Here is a 22467-nt window from a genome sequence, read left to right as displayed (position 1 = left end):
GAGTTTCTGGAGTTATCCTGAATACACCTCCGGAAGAATCTAATAAAGAACACATTAGGAATCCCAGAAGAAACATCAGAGAAATCGTGGAGGAACTTTGTAGAAAAACCGCGAAGGTATTCTGGATAAAACTCTTGTGGAATTCCAGAAGGAGCTGCAGGAGGAGTTCCACCAGCAAGTCATAGCTCAACACACTTTACCAAGCACGCAAACTCCACATTTTAAAAAGACAATTACACCGTCTTCGACCTTGCGGCCTCTACAGACTGAACATTACAAACATTCGACAACGGACAACATATATTACACACCCAGTGGCCCAGTGGAGAGTTTTCCGTTTGACGAAAAGTTTTCCCCGACTGGAGCGGGAATCGAACCCACACTCCAGGGCTTGCGAGACACCTAAACGACTGACGCCGCTAACCGCTCGGCCAAGAAGCCCACAATTTGCCCACATTTGAATTGAACCAGCGTTGACGTTTCGTGGCCCTGTTCTTTACGATTCGGACTGAAAAGAATTTCGCCAACCATAGGTGGTTTGATTTAATTCAAAATATGGGATTCGCGAGCGTAGGAAAGTGTGCTGATTTATGACTTGATGATGGCGCGGTGGATCCCCTCTAGGAGGTCTTTTTTGGAATTCCACAGGAATCAATCATGGTTTATCCACAAATTTGTTCCAGGACTCCTCCAGGAGTTTTTTGAGGGATTCCCAGGGGCTACTTGATGAAATTCATCTGGGGATTTATCTAGGATACCTTCAGAAGTTCTCTCTGGGGTTCTTCCAGGAGTTTCTTCTGAGATTCCTTAAGGGGTTTCGTTTGGAATTCATTCAAGAGCTCTTACCAGGATTCCTTCAGAAAGAACTAACGAGATTCTTCCAGAAATAATTTCCTGGATTACTTGAGGAATACATTCTAAGACTGTTTCCGGAGTTAATGGATTTCTAGAAAATTCCTTCCGAAATTGCTCTAGAAATTAATTCCGAGATCACTGTGAGATAACTCCTTCCAAGATTACCCCAGCGTTTTTTTCTTGAAATTCTTCCAGGAATTCATTCCGCGGTTTCTCCACATGATTTTTGAATTTTTTTTTGGGGTTCCTTAATATAGGCTTACATGGTCATGTTTCACAAAATTGGTCATCACTCAGGAAAAAAGTGCATTCCAAAAATTTAAGCGATCAAAGCTTACGAAATCACCTTCTCAAAAATATATCTTTGAAAATGTTCTACGGAGTATGACTGGGTTTACGTAAAACTTGGTATTTTTCGGCTTTCAGTCACAGAAAAACAGTTTTCTGTGACTGAAAGCCGAAAAATACCAAGTTTTATATCTTTGAAAATATTCCACGAATTCGGACATAGTTTTTCCGGCTTTTCTTTATGAATTTTGTCAACGGTGGAAAACTTTTTCCACTTCACATTTTTTTTTTTTTTGATTCCTGAGAAAATTTGCTTTCATTTTCATTAACCTTCTTCGTGCATTAGCTTGCGCTCACCTAGTGCACGTTTAGGGGTCATAATGACACTAATGCACGACGAGGGTTAAAAAAAAACTTTGTTTCAACGATGCTTCGTTCTTCAAAACAAAAAAAATAACAGATTAATCCACCTAGTGGTGATAGTGCCTTTTTCGTCGAATATGTACTTATGATCTTTCAGTCGACGCAATAAATCTTGCCTTAGAGTCAGTGGTCAGCCTCTTAATCTCTGTGCTTTGGTAACGGATGGGAAGAAGGAAATTCTCATAACAGCAGTCTGGGGCTGTACCACCTACGAATGTCTGAATCCTAAGAATACTTTATTCAGAAAAGCAATAATTTTATCAAAGTCATCATCGAATTGGGAAACTTATTTATGGCACTTATTCCGACGTTATGTTCAACGGAAAGTCCTCTCAGATGACTGCTTGACCACCTTCACTGGAGGCCGATCCATACCAAGATAACTGTTACAAGCTAGAATAAAACTTTTTCCACAGATCACTTTGAGCTCTTCGAAAAATGCACACTTAAGGCCGTATTTAATTACCATTGGTTACAAGATTCATGAAAAATTTGTTATGTAGTAATTTGAATTGCCAATACTTAATCCCAACCAAATTTAAACCATATTACAGAGCTCGACTCCAGCCGCAACAAAATTTTTCGCAGTCATTTAAGATGCAAAATTAAAAGAAAACTCTGTTCGGGGGTGATGCGCTTAAATTTTAATTTTTTCATACAATGTTGACCCATCCTTCTGTATATTTACACCTCAGGAATCTAAAAAGGTGTGATTTGATGAGATAGTTTTAGTTTTATAAAGTTGTTGGTCACGATTTGATGTGTCCCATGTATGAGTTTGGTATACTTTATGTTTGGCCACTTTTGAGGGTACACCCGGAAACGATTCCGGAACACTACCAGTAGTATTGAATGGGGTCTGAGCTTATGTTAATGCTTACTGTTCATCAGGTTACCCGGAATTAGTAACACTTCCGATAGTAACTTATGTGGAATCTGTATATTTTCTTACTATCCGTGCATCAGGTTACTGACAAAAAAAGCGATTTGATGTACCGCAAGCATGGGTTTGGTTCACTTTTATATTTCTCCACTTCCGGTGGGGCACCGTAAACCGTTCATCAGGTTATCGAAAAAGCCGCGATTTGATGTGTCACATGCATGGGGTTCGGTTCACTGCTACATTTGACCACTTCCGGAAGATCTGAGATTTTTTCTTGTTTACTATTCATCAGGATACCTAAAAATTCATTTGATGTGTCGAGAATATTGGTTTAGTTCTCTTTTACATTCGGTCACTTTCGGCGAGACACCCGGAATCGGTTCCAGAACACTACCAGTTGTCCCAAAAATGGTCTGCAATTATTTATTGCCAACTGTTATCAAGTTATCTAAACAGCTGAGACTTCATGTATCGCACGCATGGTTTTGGTTTACTATTATATTTGAACACTTCCGGCAGGACATCCGGGACCGGTTCCGGAACCTTACTGGTTAAGATATGGTATGAGACTATTTTCTTGCTAATTTCTTTAGCCTATCAAAACAGCAACGCTTTAATGCATGACTTTGGTTCAATTTCATATTTCGTCTCTTTCAAAGAGACAGCCGAAGCAGGCTCCGGCACTACCGGCAGTCCCCAATGTGGTCTTAGCCTACTTCCTTGATAACCGGTCATTCGGTTATTCGAAAAGCCGTGAATTGATGTGTCGCATGCATGGGTTTGGTTCACTATTATACTTGGCTACATCCTGCGGGACATCTGGAGCCGGTTCCGGAACGCTACCGGTTCAGATATGATCTGAGACTATTTTCTTCACACCAAATTTTTATTTTTTCATCCAGTAAAACTAATTGCTGGAACGTGATCAGCAAACCGTAGTTTGCCGAAAATTCAGTAATAATAGCTGAAGAGTCAGCAAAATTAGAAATTGCTGAACATCAGCAAAAGAGTTGTGCTTTGATGTATCGCATGCATGGGTTTGGTTCACTATTATATTTGGTCACATCCGGCGGGACATGCGGAACCGGTTCCGGAACACTACTGGTTCAAATATGGTCTGAGACTATTTTCTTGCTAACCTTTCATCAGGTTATCAAAAAAGCCGCGCTTTGATGTGTCACCTGCATAAGTTTGGTTCACTATTATGTTTGACCACATCCGGCGGGACATTCAGAACCGGTTCCGGAACACTACCGGTTCAGATATGGTCTGAGGCTATTTTCTTGTTAACCATTTATTAGGTTATCAAAAAAGCCGTCCTTTGATGTGTCGCATGCATGGGTTTGGTTCACTTTTATATTTAGCCACATCCGGCGGGACACCCGGAACCGGTTCCGGAACACTACCGATTCAGATATGGTCTGAGACTATTTTCTTGCTAATCATTCATCAAGTTATCGAAAATGCCGCAGTTTGATGTGCAGCGTGTATGGGTTTGTTGCAATTTCATGTCTGGCCTCTTCCAGGGGTACCGGTCCGGAACACCTATATGGCCATAACACCGGAACGGTTGGACCGATTCGAACAATTTTCAATGGGAAACAATGGGAATGAACCATCGGTCGTTAAAATCGGTTGATATTTACTATCTAAAAGTTAGGTGACCTTTTTTGTACACACACCCATACGCACACACATACATAGACACACACAGACATCATCTTAACTCGTCGAGCCGAGTCGATTGGTATAAGGACTGTTCAATTTATAAAACGGACAACTTGCTTGTGCGATATCTTTTTTATTTTTCAATAAAATCATTATCAGTTTTTTGCATAACTTTGTATAGCTATTCCCAAATGTAGGGAAAATATAACATTAAGTAAAATGTTCTTTATTGTGTAACTGAAGCGGTTTTCGTAAAACATTAATAAAAACCCATTTCTCAAAATTCGACATAACTTTCCACATATTTAATATGCACATTTTCATGATGTTTTCAATATATAGGAATCTTATACTATTCTACTAAAGGTAAAGCTTAATAGTTGATCAGTAATAATGCACCAAGCAGTCTCCGGCTTGATATGGTAAGTTGCCTTATTTTCATAGAAATTATGTAAAAATGTTCATTTAAGTCCTGTGCTGCAATAACATCACGGATTCGGCTAAAAAATTTGTCCAGAATAGTAGAATATTGCTCTCTGAATGTTACAGAAGAAAAATTTACTTAAAATTGCATTTTTCATCGAAAATTTAATCCATAAAGATGGCCATATTAAAAAATTTCATACTTTTTGCTCCATTGATACAGATTTTCGACTCTAGTGAATCTTGCTATTATTTTTTTTAGGCAAAGTTGGTCTCATGTTATTGTACACGTTATTTAATAATAATCGGATGCAAAGTTTTTATTTCCAACATCATTGTTATGCAAAATTTGTTTTAGGTTGCATTGTTATTTGTAAGAACCTTCAAAGAACGAAACTGTTTTGATTACTGTGTCTGCAATAGCGCACAGTAACCAAACCAGCAATGCTATTAAGAAGCAGTTGTCTGCATTTAAAACCACATTATTCCCATTTTCGACTGGATGCATAAAAAAATTGATTATTTAATATTTTCATGCCCTTTTTGCTTTACAATTGAATTTTATTGAAAAAATCGAATCTTACTTGAGACTTTAATATCTCAACACTTAATTTTCCGATTGAGTTTAAATTTTGCCAGGATGTTTATTACTCATGCTGCTGCAGCATGGCACATACTTTTCTGGTATTAAAAACGATATACCATATGTGAACAGTAATTTCATATATATTTTCAATTTTCAGCAATCGAAAAATTCACCTTATTTAACACCTGGCCGATTTTCTATATAATAAAACTATTTTTATTCGATTCAAAAATGATCACTATAATGACAGATGATGTACTGAACAACGAAGCAAGGGTGGTTAAATTTGAACTACGCGTCTTCTTTTTATAGCCTTATAAAGTTGTCCGTTTTATAAATTGAACAGTCCTTATAAGACTTGCCCCTCCGGGGACTCTATCAAAATTTCGTTTTTGGAGTGAACATATAGCCTTCCGGTACACCTTGGTGTACGAGAAAGGCAAAAAGGTTTATATGGCACATTTGGACATTTTTCAACAAAATTGACCATAACTTAAAAACGAAAAAAATGCATTCTAAAAATTTCAACAATAAGCTTTTATAAAGTAACCTTTTAGAAATATTTTTTTGAAAATTTTCCACGAGTGCGGGCATAGATTTTCGGATTTTCTTTATGAATATTCTCGACTGTAAAAAAAATGTGGAAAAGTTTGTCCAGTTCATATTTTATTTTGGATTTCTGAGAAAATTTGCTTTCATTTCCTACAAAAACTTTGCTTCTAAGATGCTTCGTTCTCGAGTTATGATTTTTCAAAGTAAGTAGTGTCAGGGGAAAACAAAAAAAATCCACTTGAGTTTTCCGAGAAAATAGGCAACCCTGAATTGTTCTCATTTTTTAATTTATTTATTCATGAGCCCTGCCTGTGGAAAAAGTTTCATGAAAATCTGAAAACCTTCGGCCAATTTGTACGATAGTAAAAAAAATGCCCAGCCCATCTGCTTAAATTTCAAATGGAACGCTTGGAGGAAACCGAGAAAGGGTTCCTAGATGAATCCTGGAAAGAGTTCCAAAATAAATTCTGGAAGCCGTTTCTGAATGAAATCCCAAACCACTTGGCTCCTAGATCGATGAAGACCGCAGCTAAATGCGCGTCAGAATGTGAATTGCAGGACACATGAACACCGACACGTTGAACGCATATTGCACATCATACCTCCAGCACGATGTACACATTTTTGAGTGGCTCTATATTTATCCACTCAATGGTCATCTATGCTCATGAAATCCAAATTCCAGAAGCAATTCCTGAGAGAAACTCATGAAAAACTCCCGGAGGAATCCCTGATCGAGCTCCCGAAGGAACCCCGCACGGAGTACCCGAGAGAATCCTGGAAGTAGTTCCTGGAGGAGTCCCGAAAGGGATTCTTGGAGAAATTCCGGAAGATATTCCCGGTTGAATGCAGGGATGGCATGCTCATCAGTGTGAGTGCAAGTGTGCGCGGTTTTAATATGGAAATGAGCTGCACTGTGCGCATTTTCAGTGCGGAATGCCATCCCTGACGGTAGGAATTCTGGAAGAAAATCTTTAAGCAATCCCAGAAGTAGTTCCTAAATGAATCCCGGAAGGAGCTTCAGGAAAAATCCCTAAGAAATTTTTGGAAGAATACTGAGAGAAGTTCTTGTTTTTTAACCATTAGATGAAGAAAATGATGATCAACTTACCATCAAAAAGTTTGAAATTGAAAATTACAACCATAATTGTTTTTGTTAGGCGGTGCTTTTTGTCAAGAAAATGTTGCGAATAAACATCAAACATAGATAATTTCTGCAAAGAGAAAAAATAGTTAATTAAATTTTGATCCACACTGTAAACATAAAGAGAGGCAGGTTACCCCCGTTAGCAATGATCGACCATATTCTTACGACGAACGTACGAACGAGCGAACGGCAGCACCAGCAGCTAAGCCAGTAGTGTGTGACTTGGCTGCAATGAGGCGTACCTGATGTCTCTCCTATGCTCAGCTCATAATGTTAGTCCTCCTTCCCATTGCTGTAATATAAATATTATGAAGCATTGTGTCTGCAAGGGCCGCGTTGCGTGTCCATTGAAAAAGCACCATTATTGCTGATCATACATATACGTAGGTACGAGGAGGTTTGAATTCCAGCAGAAAACCTATGTTTTCCCTCTTTTCGGGCGAGGAAGTCGGAGGCTCGCTGAAATGGAAAGGGATGTTGTTTGTGGCTGTCTGGCTGTCAGTCCCCGAGGTCCGAACATAAAATGTTGGCAAAATACGGCCGTTGTCACGTCGAGAGGCACACTGCTTAACCTATGCAGTGACCTCCTTATTAGCCGGTTGATCGGCGCTGGTGGTAGTGGGCTTAGAAATATGGCCACATGCTGATCGGAGATGGTTCTGGTTTGGATTTCAATTGTTGCACTCAAGAGGATATGCCTCGGCATAGACCATTTGAACAATCTTTCGGTATACATATTTCATCAAACGGTAGCGAACCATTATTCAACGTGGAAACTGCCAACGATGATTCATCAAAATACTCCTCGATTCCATCAAACTCTCCAAAACATCAAACTTTCCATCTACAAGATGCAAACTGTGGGAAATAGCTCCCCATTAAATTCGCACTAAAACCCTCCAATCTAATCTGTATCAGCAGCTCAACCGAATGTGGCCTAAAAGCCCACTTTAACCGGAGGAGAGATCCATTTTTCGGACCTCAAAAATCATGTTCCAGCGACAGCTCTTAATCTTAATGCGACGGTCCCTTCATCTGTCATGAACGTACGTACACGTACTGACCAACCGGCTATGATGGGACCCGCCGCCGTCACAGCATTACCACAGTCAACCAAAAGCACCTCAAATGGGATTCGGGCTTCTGCTCCCACAATTCGTACGCGCACAGCACGCACATCGGATCCATCAACTGCTGCTGGAGTCTCCACTCTTCGACGATCGTCGTCCATCATCACACGCTCTGTCAACTTAACTGTCGTTGCGAATAATACTTTAATAGCTGCCGGACTGAGCGAGATCCATCTACTGTAGGAATACACTGCTTTTCAGAAATATATTTTATTTTCAAATCAAGAACTCGGTTAAATCAAACTGAAAGAGCTACCTTTTTTTATGTCACTGTTATGCATCTATTTTTTACATATTCAATATCTTGGGTTCTTTTTTTTTTAAATTTTACCATATGTTGACTTTTGTTACGCTGAAAATTCTTTATTTGGTTAAGTTCTAAACTGCTGAAACATTCAAAGAACCACGTGTCCAACGTTGTCCAACACACCAACCATAGAGCCATAGGAGCCAGCCATTCATTCGATTCAGATAGCAAGCGCGACGATCTTTCTGCATTCGCGATATTGAAATCCTCCCTCGAAAATTCCTCAAACAACCACACCACACTTTGAAAAAGCCCCGCGGACCAATATTTGCACCGTATCGATATCTGGAGATGATCCCCCCTCTGATGCTATAGAGTTACTCATATGACCATAGTTTATCGGATCGATCGCATCGGTCGCGCGCGCTTGCCCCGACAGAACCAGGTGTGTTCGATCTTAATTTCCATTGATTCTGTTCAGGTCGGCTCCGCTCCGCGGATGGTTTATTGAATTTTAATGCAAAATAATACAACAGAAACATCTTCATGTGAGCCGAGCGAGCGGCAAATCGGTTTGCATGTATCTACCTATCTGCCTACCTACATACATGTGGTTCCTGGCCCGAAATGGGTGGGTGGGACCTTGGAATTATATATGCCCACTAAATTCGCGCACCTTGCCCTGAGGGACAATTGTAAGAGAATGAGCGGAATTTAAACATTGGCGTTTAAAGGGTGCTGCCTTCGCTTCTCCGGGTAGATATAGAAAGTTAGAAGAGGCTGATGTAAATTTACTGCATATATTCATAAAAACCCAGATTGATCCACCTAGTGGTGATAGTGCCTTTCTCGTCGAAAATCTACTCATGGTCTTTACGTCGACATTAGCCGATCCTGAGAACACTTAAACGCTTAATTGTGCACAGGAATTTTAGACGCAAAAGGAGATTAGAAAAACTTGATTTAGTGTTGATGCGATCAAATTATAATTTTCCCATAACACGTTGATCCATCCTACTTTATATTAACACCGCAGGAATTTGAAATGGTGTGATTTGATTAGATTGCTTTGGTCATGATTTTGTTCTCTTGCGTATATGAAAATTTTGACCAGTTGCAAATTCATGATCTGAAATACGATGTTGAATTCGGAATTACAAGAACATGAGAGGAGCTAGACCTTTGATGTCAAAGAACGAATTGTAGAACGGAATAGGGGCCACAAATTTGCTTAGGAGAAAATTCAAATTTATTACGCATTTTTCAAAAATAATTTACAAAAACAAATAAAAAACAATACTTTTGAGCTTACTTGCTTTAGAAAACTAAGTTTTTTAACTAAACCAATAGATTCAATGATCTGTATTGGGTAGAAAATTTAATAATCTTTCGAATGAGGGTAAAAAAAACTGTGATAAGATTGACCATTTTCAAGTTGTAGCCAGTTTAAGCATGAGCATAGATGACCGCACAATTCCTAGTTGCTACTCCGTGATTGACCAAAGCAATCGAAATTGCACAAGGAACCAATGAATAGGTTTTCAATCTATAGCCAGTTTGAGGCATGCAAGTCAAAAACATGTAGAGTTCAATTACTACGTAACGGTTGAGATTTGACCATGTGCGTAGAAATTTGTTTTCACCATTTATGATCCTCTATCACTCCTTAAAAAGTTTGCATTCCCGAGCCTACCATCCTGTATAGTCTGAACCTGTTTGCTTGCTAACGTTCATAAGGTTATCAAAAAAGCCGCGCTTTGCTGTATCGCATGCATAGGTTTGGTTCAATTTTATATTTGGCCGCTTTCGGAGGGACACCCGGAACTAATTCCGGCACTAGCGGCAGTCCCTAATGTGGTCTTAGCCTACTTCCTTGATAACCAGTCATAAAGCCGTTATTTGTTGTATCGCATACATGGGATTGGTTCTCTTTTATATAAGGCCATTTCCGGTGGGACAACCGGTAACGGTTCCGGAACAAGACCGGATCAGATATGGTCTGAGACTATTTTCTTGCTAACCATTCAGCAGGTTGTCGCTTTTTGATGTGTCGCATGCATGGGCTTGGGACATCCGGAACCGGTTCTGGAACACTACCGGTTCAGATATGGTCGGAGACTAGTTTCTTGCTAACCTTTCATTAGGTTATAAAAAAAGCCGCGATTTAATGTGTCGAATGCATGGGTTTGGTTCACATTTATAATTGGCCATTTCCGTCGAGACACCCGGAACTGGTTCCGGAATACAGCCGGCAGTCCCCAATGTGGTCTGAGCCTACTTTCTGATTGACCGGCCATCAGGTTATTGTAAAAGCCGTGATTTGATTTGTCGCATGCTTGGGTTTGGTTTACTTTTATATTTGGCCACTTCCGTCGTGACCCCCAACGGAACCGGATCCGGAACACTACAGATATGGTCTGACACTATTTTTCTGCAAACTGTTCATCAGGTTACCGAAAACGCCGCTGCTTGATGTGTCGCATGAATAGGTTATGTTCAATTTTATATTTGGCCACTTCCGGCGGGACACCCAGAGCCGGTTCCGGAGCATTACCGATTCAGATATGGTCTGAAACTATTTTTCTGCTTACCGTTCATCAGACAATCGAAAATGCCGTGGTTTGATGGGTCGCATGCATGGGGTTGTTGCATTTTCATGTCTGGCCCCTTCCAGGGGTACCGGTCCGGAACACCTAAATGGCCATAACTCCGGAACGGCTGCACCGATCCGAACCATTTTCAATAGGAAACAATGGGACCAGATTCCGCGTCGAATGAACCATCGGTCATTAAAATCGGTTGAGGTTTACTGCCAAAAAGTGATGTGAGTTTATTTTGTACACACACATACACACACACATACATACATACACACACACAGACATCACCTCAATTCGTCGAGCTGAGTCGATTGGTATATGTGACTCGACTCTCCGGGCCTTCTATCAAAAAATCATTTTTGGAGTGAACATATAGCCTTTCCAGTACACTTAGTGTACGAGAAAGGCAAAAAGCATAATCCTATAGAAATATCAATTGACGTATTCCCGGAAGGATCATTAGAAGAATTCTTGTTCAGTTCTCGTAAAAGCCTGGTATCTCTGTAAGAATTCCCTGATTGAATTCCTGTAGAAATCCCTGGAAAAACTCCTGGAGGTACCTCTAGAAGAATTTTGGGAGATATCCCTGGAGGTATTCCTGGAGATCCCTGTATCCCTGGAGAAATCACTTGAGCAACATCTGGAGGAATCCTTGGAGTTATACATGGAGAAAACCGTGGAAAATTCCTTGAAGAATCCCTGAAGCAGTTCTTGAAGAAATCTCTGGAAGAATCCATAGAAGAATCCCTGGAGAATTAATTAATTAGCATATTATCCGGGAGGAATTGCTAGGAGAATACTTGGTGGATTTTTTGGAGAAATCCTTGAAGTAATTCCTGGAGAAATGTCTGGAGAAATTCCAGTAAATATACCTGGAGGAATACCTGGAGAATTTCCTGGAAAACTTTAAGACAACTTCTTAAAGAAATTCCAAGAGAAATTTCTAGAGAAATCCTTACACAATGATCCCTGTTGAAAATCCTCAAGGAATCCTAGGATAAGTCCTAAATAATCGTTGAAGGAAACCTTAAAGGTATTCACGATGAAATTTCTGAAGGAGTCTTTTGACTATTTTTTGAAAGAATCCTTGAAGGACTTTCTAAAAGGACACCCTCAAAACATCCCTGGAAAAAAAATCTAGAGAAATCTCTGGAGAAGTTTCTAAAAAAATAAAAAGATAACTTCTTAGAGGGAAAAAAGAATCTCAGGATTTTTCCCCGCTGTTGAGGGGAATCCCTGGAGGAAATCCCGGAGGAGTTTCTGAAGGAATTTCTGAACGCATACCTAGAGAAACTCCAGGAGTTCTTAGAAAAATCCTGTACAAATCCCTGGATGAATTCCTGGAGGAATCCCTAGAGCAATTCTAAGAGGTATCCCTGGAAAAAAAAATCTGAAGAAATCACTCGAGAAACTTCTGGAGGAGTTCCTAGAGGAATTTCGAGAGGATTTCCTAGAGGAATCCTTGGAGGAATTTCTGGAGGGATCCTCGGAGGCATACCTGAAGAAATTCGTGGAGAAATCCCTGGAGGATTTTCTGAAAGAATCCCTAAAGCAACTCCTGTAGGAATCTCTGGAAGTTTCTTGAAGGATTTCCTGGATAAATTCCTGAAGAAATTCTTTGTAGTATTCTTGGTAGAATTTCTGGTGCTATCCTTTAAGCAATTCCTGGAGGAATCTGTGGAGTAATTTCTGTAGATATGTCTGGAGGAATTCTTTGAGCAATCCCAGGCGAAATTCCTAGAGGAATCACTAGAAGAATCCCTCCAGAAATTCCCAATAGAATTTCTGAAGGAATCCCTGAAGGAATTCTTGGCAAAAATCCTGGCGAAATTGCAGGAGAATTTATGAAGGAACCCCTGGAGGACTTCCACAATCTATTCCTGGGGCAATTCTTGAAGGAATTCCTGGAAGAAATCCTGGATGAAATCCTGGAGGAATTCCTGGAGGAATACCTAGAGTAATTCCTGGACGAATCTCTATAGAAACCCCAGGATGAATGCCTGAAGGAATGCCTAGAGAAATCCCTGGACGAATCCTTATAGAAATCCATGGAGGAATTATTGGAGGAAATCTTGGAGGAATTTCTAGAGGAATTCTTTGAGGAACTCCTGGAGGAATGCCTGGAGAGTGGAGATATTACCAAAGGAATTCTTGCTGGAATCCCTAAAGGATTCCACAGAGAAATGCTTGATAGAATGTCTGGATCATTTTTTGGAGGAATTTCCGAAGCGATTCCCGGAGGGTAATTCCTGGAGAAATTTTTGAAATAATTTCTGGTGGAGTCCCTGGAAAAATTCCTAGATAAAATCCTGGAGTAATGCCTGAAGGAATGCCTGAAGGAATCCCTAGATGAATCCTTATAGAAATCCCTGGAAGTCTTTCTGGAGGAATGCCAAGAGGAATAACATGAGGTACTCCTGGGGGGATACCTTATGCAATCCTTAAAAGATTTCCTTGTGAAATTCCTGAAGAAGAGCCTGGAGGAGCCATGCACATATAGAAATTCTTGGAGAAATCGCTAGAGGAGTTCCTGGAGGAATCTCTAGAGGAATTCTCAAAGAAATCTCTGCATAAACTCGCGGAGGAGTCGTTGGAGGGATTCTTGAAAAAATCCCTGGAGGAATTTCTAAAGAAATCCTTGGGGGAATAACCAGAAATATCCCTGGAGAAATTCCTTGAAGAATCATTAGAGCACTCCTTGGAATTTTTGGAGGTATCCCTGGAGAAATTTCAGGATGAATTCCTGGTGGAATCTCCAGCTGAACTTCTGCACCCAAGCAACACAACTTGTTATAATAATGTACATGTTACATGTTTCATACAAACACCAATGTTTTGTTCCAAATATCGAAAACGTATTTTCGTACACTTATATCACCGAAAAAGCGCAAAAAATGGCGGCTTATAAAACATCTTTGATGTTACTAAAGATGTTTTTCAATACATTATTATAACATAAAATTAAGTATTGAACATGTTTTCTGCGAACATCGTAAATACTTCCTTTTGCTTGCAGAGAAATCATAAATTATCAAACACACACTATGTAAATAAATATGACACCTATTTTGGTGCTATTTTGTCATGGCTCAAAATAATTTATAAGCCTCTCATTTCACTTGTAATTTACCATCTCGATGTTTGGTTACTATGACCCAATTTTATGTGCCATTAAAAATTTATGGTCAAGTAAACATATTCACTTTTCGTGAATTCATGCGCTTTCCATAGGATTGGAAACAAGTAGGGAGGTTTTGTCATTCCTCTGGTTTTTTTTGAGAATTTAAAACACATTTTCAATCATGGCTTCTTTACACAGTACCGTCGGGAAGTTTTGAAATGATAGTTTTAATTTATGTTGTATTGATGTGTTTTTAGAATAAGAATTTTTTAACCATTATCGATAACGAAAAAAAATTATTTCAATCAATGTTTTAAATATCCCAGATAACACCAGATAATTAATAATTGGGAGAAAAAAATAAGATAAATCAACGGCTGAAATGTTATAATGTGAAACTTTTTAGCAGGCACTGTAATCCATCTGGTCTGATATAGAAAATACAAAATATTAGATATACATTTAAATTACATCCTTTGGACATCTCAATAACAAGTTTCTCGAATACCTTAAAAATACAAAGAAAAAACATCGTTGGAACGTATTTTAAACATCCACTTGTCAATAGCGCATACATGGATGGGATTTTTGTTTTGTGATACCTATTTTGAACATGAGTATAACAATAACAAACGCAGTGCGCAGTTTACGGTGCCAATTACAACGAAATGATTTCAAATTTTTCGCGGGGGCAATTATTGTGTTGAAACTGGGTTTTAAGTGCAATTAAACCGCCACGTAAGTATCGAAAGTGATGTGATAGTAGGGCTGACATTGAAGTGAAGTTAAAAATGGTTGGTTCCTTCTACGGATCCATTCACACCTGAAGTGGTTTCCACAGTCGCCAACCATGTAAAGAGTATTTCTATACCTACCTGTGTTTATACCTGTTAAGCAAATGGCAAGGCAAAAAATAAGTGTTGGATGCTATTATTGCTTAATTTTCGTGTATTCTATATGTAAAAAATGATTCATATAATATTCAAGACAGTGACGTTCAAGAAGATACTGTGAATTTATTAACTTGTACATTAACGTATTTTATACTTAAAAATAACGTACTGGTTACATATTTCGAACCAAAGGTTTTAACTATGTGCTGCTAATGTTTCAAAAAACTTATTTAATTGAAGCAAACGATGATTCAAAAATCTTGTATAATCAACGTTAAATTTACGTCATTCTTACTTAAGGAAATGTTGATAATATATTTTCGAAACTTGTTTTTGTCAAACATAGATAAAACATGATTTCAACATAAGATGTGTTCAGATACGATTATAGTACTGTACTATAACATCTTTTTCAAAATCAATGTTCAAAGATGTTTTCTGTGTTACTTGGGCAGGAATCTCTGAATGAAATCCTATAGGAATCTCTAGAAAAATTGCTGGAGAAATCCCTGCAGGAATTCCTGGAGGAATTTTCAGGAGAATCTCTGCATGAATTCCAAGAAGAATCTCTGGAAGAATTCCTGGAGAAATTTCTGAAGAAATTTTTGGAGGAGTCCTTTGAGAAATTTCCAGGGAGGGAATCCCAGGAGGAGTTTCTGAAGAAATCGCAGAAGGAATTTTTAGAGAAATACTAATGGAATCCTTCTAGAGGAATCCCGAAAGCATTCCCAAGAGGAATTCCTAGGAGAATCTCTAAACAGTTCCTGGAGGAAGTCTTGGATTAATTCCTGGAGGAGTTCCTAAAAGAATTCCAGGAGGGTTTCCTTAAGAAATCTTGGTAGAATTGGAGGAATTCCTGACGAAATCCCACGAGGAATCCCGGAAGCAATCCTTTGAGGAATTTCCTAGGAAATCCCAGGAGAGCTTTCTTGACAAATTCTTCAGAGAATTTCGGCCTTTTTGAACACGCTAAGCAGAATACTCTTATCAAGTCGAGGACCTGGGATCGCTACCGCTCCCGACAAACTCACAAATGTGAGTTCTTCCTTCGGAAGGGAAGTAAAGCGTGGGTCCCGAGATGAACTAGCATAGTGCTCTCGTTAATACAGATAAAAAAAGAAAACCCTGTTTTAATGAGTGTTCCGCGGGGTGAGACTACTCCGAAGAATTCCTTCACGAAGTCCTCCCAACAATAGATTTTCCTAGGTTTCTTTCCAAAATACGTTTTGCGATGTCTTCGGAAATTCTTCTAGATATTTGTTTAGACATTCATCCAGGTTTTCCTTCAAAATTTTCTTCAAGAATTTTCCCAGAAGTTCTTTAACGTATTCTTTGAAAAAACCTATCAGAGAATCATGCGGACAGTTTCTTTGGAAATTCCATTAGAAATTCCTTCCAAAAGATCTCAAAGGTTCAACATCTTGCTTCAGAAATTCTTGCATGAATATCATCAGAAATTCTTCAGAAATTTCTTCAAAAATTCTTCCAGAAATTTCAGGAAGGATATAATTGGAAAACCATTCACGGATATCTTTAAAAATTACTCCATTGAATTTCTTTAGAAAGTTCTTCAGGTATTTTTGTTTTCTGAAATTCCTCCAGTGATTCCTATAGAAAATCTACCACAACGAATTTAAGAAATTCTGCCAGGGATTCCTTCTGAGATTTCTTTGAGAATCCTTTTAGGGATTGTTGCAGAGATTTTTTTTTTTAATCCATAGTGTCGTTCATGAATTCCTCTGAAGTTTCCTAAAGATTCATTCAGAAACTAAGAACTCTTTTATAAATCCTTCAATGGATTCTCTTAGAAAGGATTTCTTTCAGAAACTCCAAACTCCAAAGTTCTCCAGGGATTCTAATTTCAAATCATCCATGAATTGCCACAATTCCTTTTATAAAATTTCTCCATAGATTTTTCAGAAGTCTCTCCTGAGATTCTTTTAGAAAATTCTTCCAGAGATTTCTTTAAGAAAACTGAAGGTTCGGAGTTCCTTTTTAAACCACTTCCAGAGATTCCTGAATATAGTCTCGCCAAAGTTTTCTTTAAAAATTCTTCTCAGATATCCTTCATGAATTTCACTACGGATTCCTTTCTTTCACTTATGAATTCCTTTCAAAATCAGACTATGCATATCTTCAGAAAATACTCCAGGAATGCATTCATAGAGTCTTTCAAGGATTGTTTCAAAAATTCTTCCATGGAATCGTTAAGAAGTTTATCTATGGCTTCCTTAAGATATGCCCTTAAGAATCTCTTCCGAAATTTGACCTAGAATTCGTTAAGGAAGTTTCCCATGGATTCCGAGTAAAACTTCTTCTGGGATTGCTATTCTTCCTGGGTGTCATTTTGAAAATTCTTCTAAAGGAATCGGAAATTTCAGTATGAATCTAGAAGATTTTTGTTTCTTTAATATTGAGATTGCCAGCTTTAGGTTGATTCCTCACCGCATTTAGAAGTCAAAGATTGTTTTAAGAATTCTTTCAGCCAGCGATTTTTTTCTAGGACCTCTATTGGAACATTTCCCCAGAAGCTCTTCTAAAGCTTCTGAATAAATGTTCTTTGGTAAGTGTTTCCCAGGTATTTTCCACTGATATTCTCCAAACAATTTCTTTCGAAATTTCACCTGAAATTCAAAAATACCCTCAGGGATTTTTACAAGAGTTATACTGGCAATTTCTTGAAAAGTCTTACAGGGACAGGGTTCTGTGTCTTATTTCCATCTAACATAGTATCGATCAATAAAGATCGAGTTTATTATTGCACCTCGCCTAACGCCCAATGGCCAAATTGGTATCAATTGTCAATTTTTTAACTAGCTTCGATATCATGTAAAACAATTGTGAAAAAAAAACTACATTTCCCTTATAATAATAAGATTGAATAATTGTCCCTCGAATTCTGTTTCTGTCTTGTCCACGTCTATTGCAGGCACAATCTGAATTCAATGCCCGTCTCACCTTCTACGAGACAATATGTTACATAGAATGGTAAAAAATATGATTTAAACAGCTTTTGCTGCATTCTGCAGCAGTGAAATCCAACTTGAGAGTATCACTGAGCTGTGGGGTGCAAATCGAATGTTGTTTTTTGTGTTAATTTTTGAAATTTGAATATGTTTGTAATTTGTAATTTTTTTTTTTCTCATGTGTTTATAATTGTTTCTGATGATGACCGAAAAAATAAAAAAGTAGGTTGAAACGTTAAATGGTTTTTTAAAAGACATTCAACATCACCGAGAAAAACCAATTAAAACCAACAAATTAAGTAAACGGTGATCAAAACCAATGAAAAATCGAAGGTTGGTTCAACAAGTGAATCTGGCAAAGTACAAATTGATCGGTGATGAAGAACGTTTCGGCTATCTGCAGCTTTGGTAGGATTGCCTTTCGTCGTACGAAAAACGATAAAATTGTCAACTCATCAGTGGAGTGAAGTTTCGTTAAATTTCGCATAATTACTTAATTTCCAGTGCCATAGAGGCTGGTTAATAATAATCTACATCTTGTTGCTTACATCTGATGGTAATTATTGTCTATTTTCCGCCTGATGTGACGGGAATTGACGCATAAGACGAAGTAGATTTCGACACTACTTTTAGTAATTTCTCGATGGATCGTTCGGAAATTATATTGAGAAATATTTCCAGGGTCTCTTTCGGTATTCCAAGGACTTCATTAGAAAGGAGATTTTTCAAATGATTCCAATGATTTGTTTTTTTTATTTCTCTTCAAAAATCGTCTGGAAATTCATTCAAATGTTTCTCCAGGAATTCCTTGAAAAATTTCTTTAGAGATTCCAACAGAAATCCCTACACACCATTTTTTCTTCACACCATTTTTTTCTGTTCGGAACATAAACCACTGCGACCAATATTTGATCTATTATGGTATAGACACATTCTACGGGCCCCGTATCATCAATACCAATTTTTCAAAGTTGAGTTATGGCATATTTGACATTTTTATCACATTCTACATTACTTTTGTCATCCAAAAATGTATTCGACATGATATTAGTGTTACAATAAATATAAATTGAATGACGATTAAGATTCACATTAAAATCGTGATTTTAAGTCTTTTAGGCACACTTTTCATCCAAACTATCGTATTTTAAACACCAACACACTGATTTTTCAAAAGTCTTCCATCATTTGTAGATAAATGTATGTAGATTTTTTAGCATAAAAAGATTTTTAATCGGAAGACTTTACAACTCTGAAATATGGCTGATCATAGTATGGGTTTTTATTGCGTTGTAACGTCACGAAAAATCAACATTTTTAAATTTTATTCAAATACGGAAAACGTTACAAATATGAAATTTTGTATGCTCTTTGTACTCGAAAAGATCTTTCAAATGAGACTAAAAAAAAGAAAATCAGTTCACGGAAGCCTGAGTTTCACCTGGTTGAAGTTTGCGTTGTAACGTCACGAAAAAAAGTTCTGTGGAAAAGACTAAATCTTTCTGGCTTGGACGGCTTCTGAATTGGACAAACGTAGTTCTATATGCAAAACAGTTTCGTTCTCGTTGTGTATGAGCTCTTTTTCGAGATATCGTTTATTAATTGCGTACCATTGCCGGTTAATAAACTACATAGACTTTTGAAGGACGGGGAGATGGTGTTTGGCCAAAATCTACTATGGGGCCGTCCATATACCACGTGGACAGCTTGGAGGGGGGAGGGGGTTAGCGAAAAGTCCACGCTTGTCCACGGAGAGGGGGGTAGGGGTTCGTCAAATGTCCACGTGGACAACATTATCATATAAATTAGGAAACAAGAATCAACAAACGAAACAAATCATGTCGCATTATTGATGGAATTCTCTTCAACAGTTCTTTCATACATTTTATTTTATTATACAAAAAAAATATGGTACTGATTCACAGACTAATTTGTTTTAAATTATCAGAATTTCTAATTACTTAGTTTTCTTCATCGAGGAATATACTGGAGATTTAAAATGGAGTGTAGACCATGCAAATGTTGGTGTTTCAGTCAGAAAATTTTCTTTGAAGTTCTGTATGAATTTTTCCAAGTTTCATATAAATTTTTTAAGCTACTTCAAAGTTTCAAAATACATGTAGGGATTTGCAGGCTTATCTCAAAAACTTTTTTTTTGTAGGTTCATTTAAAATTTAAGATGAAAAATGAATATTGAAGTCTAAGCCTCACCAATACAATTAAGTTGCTGTAAATTTTGGTTTTTGTAAGAATCTAAGAAATATAATCTTATCTCAACAAAAATCTAAGATTTAAAATTACCTTATCTCAACAAAACAATCAGACAATCATAGATTGAATAAATCAGGCCAAACATGTCTAAAGGTCCTATCTGCAGAAGAGAGGCTCTCTTTGGTTACCCTCTCTTTCGTTAATATCTCAGCTGTTTATTTTTCTCCTTGCATTGAACGATAGTCAAAACAATCGTCTTTTGATTTGTACTGCAATAATTGTTGAAAAATGTATCATTACTTTGCAATAATTAAAAGAGAAAGTGAACAAAAAGAGCCTCTCAAATGCAGATAGGACCTATTGAAATGTTTGGCCTGAAATATTCTAAAAAACACCGTCTTCAACCAGAGGCTGTACAGACTAAACATTGAACAATCACTAACATTAGGCGATAGACATTACACGAAAAACACCCATTGAAGAATTTCCGTTTGACGAAAATTTTTCACCAACTGGAGCAAAAATCGAACCCACACTCTCACAAACATTAAGCTGAATTAAAAACAATGCTGAAAACTTGTAGGTACCTATTTTGTGCTACTTGTTTGTATTCTATGTAAAGCTATAGAATATATGTATTTTATAAAGTTTTCAATTATATTTAAGACATGATATACGAAAAAAAAATTAAAAAAAAACTTTTCAAAATCACTTTATTTTTTTAGAAATGTGAAAAACTTTTTTTCTGATGTCCACGTGGACAATGGGGGAGGGGGGCAGGGGTCAATGAAAAATCCACGCTTGTCCACGGGGAGGGGGGAGGGGGTCAAAAACCATGAATTTTCTGTCCACGTGGTATATGGACGGCCCCTATGTAACTGTACTGCGATATTGTAAATTTTTTTAATCGTAATCTAGTACCACTCAAACCGAAAATTTCTGTGATATGAGTGGCCAACAGACGGAACACTGACGAAATTACAAAGTTATTAAGTTGGTCAAAGACTTACAGTTGATGGATAGTTTGAGAGAGAACTTACAAATTTTAAATTTCATACATCTCAGGATCCTTTTACATAGAATTACGATTTCTTCGGCAAAGTTGTTTGGTAAGTAATGAACTTGCAGTTGATTTACCAATAGATGCGAGATTTTGCCACTAGAAGACGTTAGTTTCCATTTTGCAAAAGTAGGCAAGGGATTAGAATTTCTTGAAAAGTATTCTACAGGCTGGAACATTTTTCACTTTGGACATATTGTATTCAAATCAAATTGTAATCAAAGATCAATATATAATTCTTAACTTTCAAAATTTTATTTGATTTGATTCACTTATTCCTTAGATATAAGAGTTAATAGAACACAGCCAAAAATATTATTCTGCTTAAGGACAAACGTCTTGAAATCCCGCTTCAACAGTGCATCAGAACTTCTGACGCACAAATCTCAAGAAGCAAGCTTCAAACAACAGTAAATTATGTTATTCTGTTCTTGCTCACTTGTAATAAGTTTAAAATAAGAAGCTCAGATGCGCTGGTTTTGTTTACCTAGAGATTTGTGCTTTCAAAATCGTGAGTAGGTGCCAAAGTCGGCCATTGTGGCGGCCATTTTGGGATTCTAACAAGTATGTCCTTAAAGCGCTGCATCTTTGTATAGAGCTAACCAATCAAGTCCAAAATTGTAGATATTACAGATAACAAGATGAGGAACTATCAGTCAAAATTTGAGAATTTTTAACATATTTTATAAAAAGTTTCGGCTTGTTGAATGTGTTTTGGGTAATTAATCAAATTGGCATGCTTTTGAAAACTTGCAATTACCACCACTGTGTGGCAGAAATTAATAACATACGGCTATTATACTGAAAGTCTAGTGATCTACCAAACAACTTTAATGAAGCAACCATCTTTCCAATTAATCACGATCCTGAGATAAGTAAAACTAAAAATGCGTATGCCCTCTAGCGCCTCCTAGTGGAAGGATTTGAAATCATACGGCCCATCAATTCTTGACCAGCCAAACAATTTTGTCGAGGACACCAACTGTCTAAATTTTAGGATCTTGAAATATATGGGATGGATATAACGTCAGTGTTACATCTATTTTTGATATAACTAGAATCACCGACAAACAGACGAAATTGAAACTCATATATATCTCGGGACTCTAATTACTTAGACTTTAGACTTTTAGAATGTTGATGTCTTTGGAAAAGTTGTTTATCTTGTCCAGAATTTTCAGTTTAAAAGCCGTTTGGTTCAAGTTTCTAACTGACTAGTGGTAGTTGAAATTTTGAAAAATAGTGCACTTTATATTTATTCAAAAAATATTCAACATGTTGTAACTTCTTATAAAGTGCCCAAAGATTTTGCCAAACAATAGTTTCTCAACTAATCAAAACTTGTTGAAAACTTTTTGAGAAATTCTAAATTATTGTAAACTTTTAATAAGCGTCTCCCAGTGTGTCTGAATCT

General features: G+C 37.5%; 1 protein-coding gene and 1 pseudogene across 1 annotated transcript in view; both read left to right on the top strand.

Moving 5' to 3' along the window:
• Positions 1–22467, top strand: part of LOC109423405 (uncharacterized) — a 234113-nt gene that overhangs the window by 175714 nt on the left and 35932 nt on the right. The window lies entirely within an intron of this gene.
• On the top strand, positions 6167–6312 carry LOC115268404 (5.8S ribosomal RNA; annotated as a pseudogene).

This window comes from Aedes albopictus, chromosome 3, assembly GCF_035046485.1.
Source record: "Aedes albopictus strain Foshan chromosome 3, AalbF5, whole genome shotgun sequence".
NCBI classification, from domain to species: domain Eukaryota; kingdom Metazoa; phylum Arthropoda; class Insecta; order Diptera; family Culicidae; genus Aedes; species Aedes albopictus.
The sequence above is the reverse complement of the archived record's forward strand: the minus strand, read 5'-3'. Positions and strand labels throughout refer to the sequence as shown.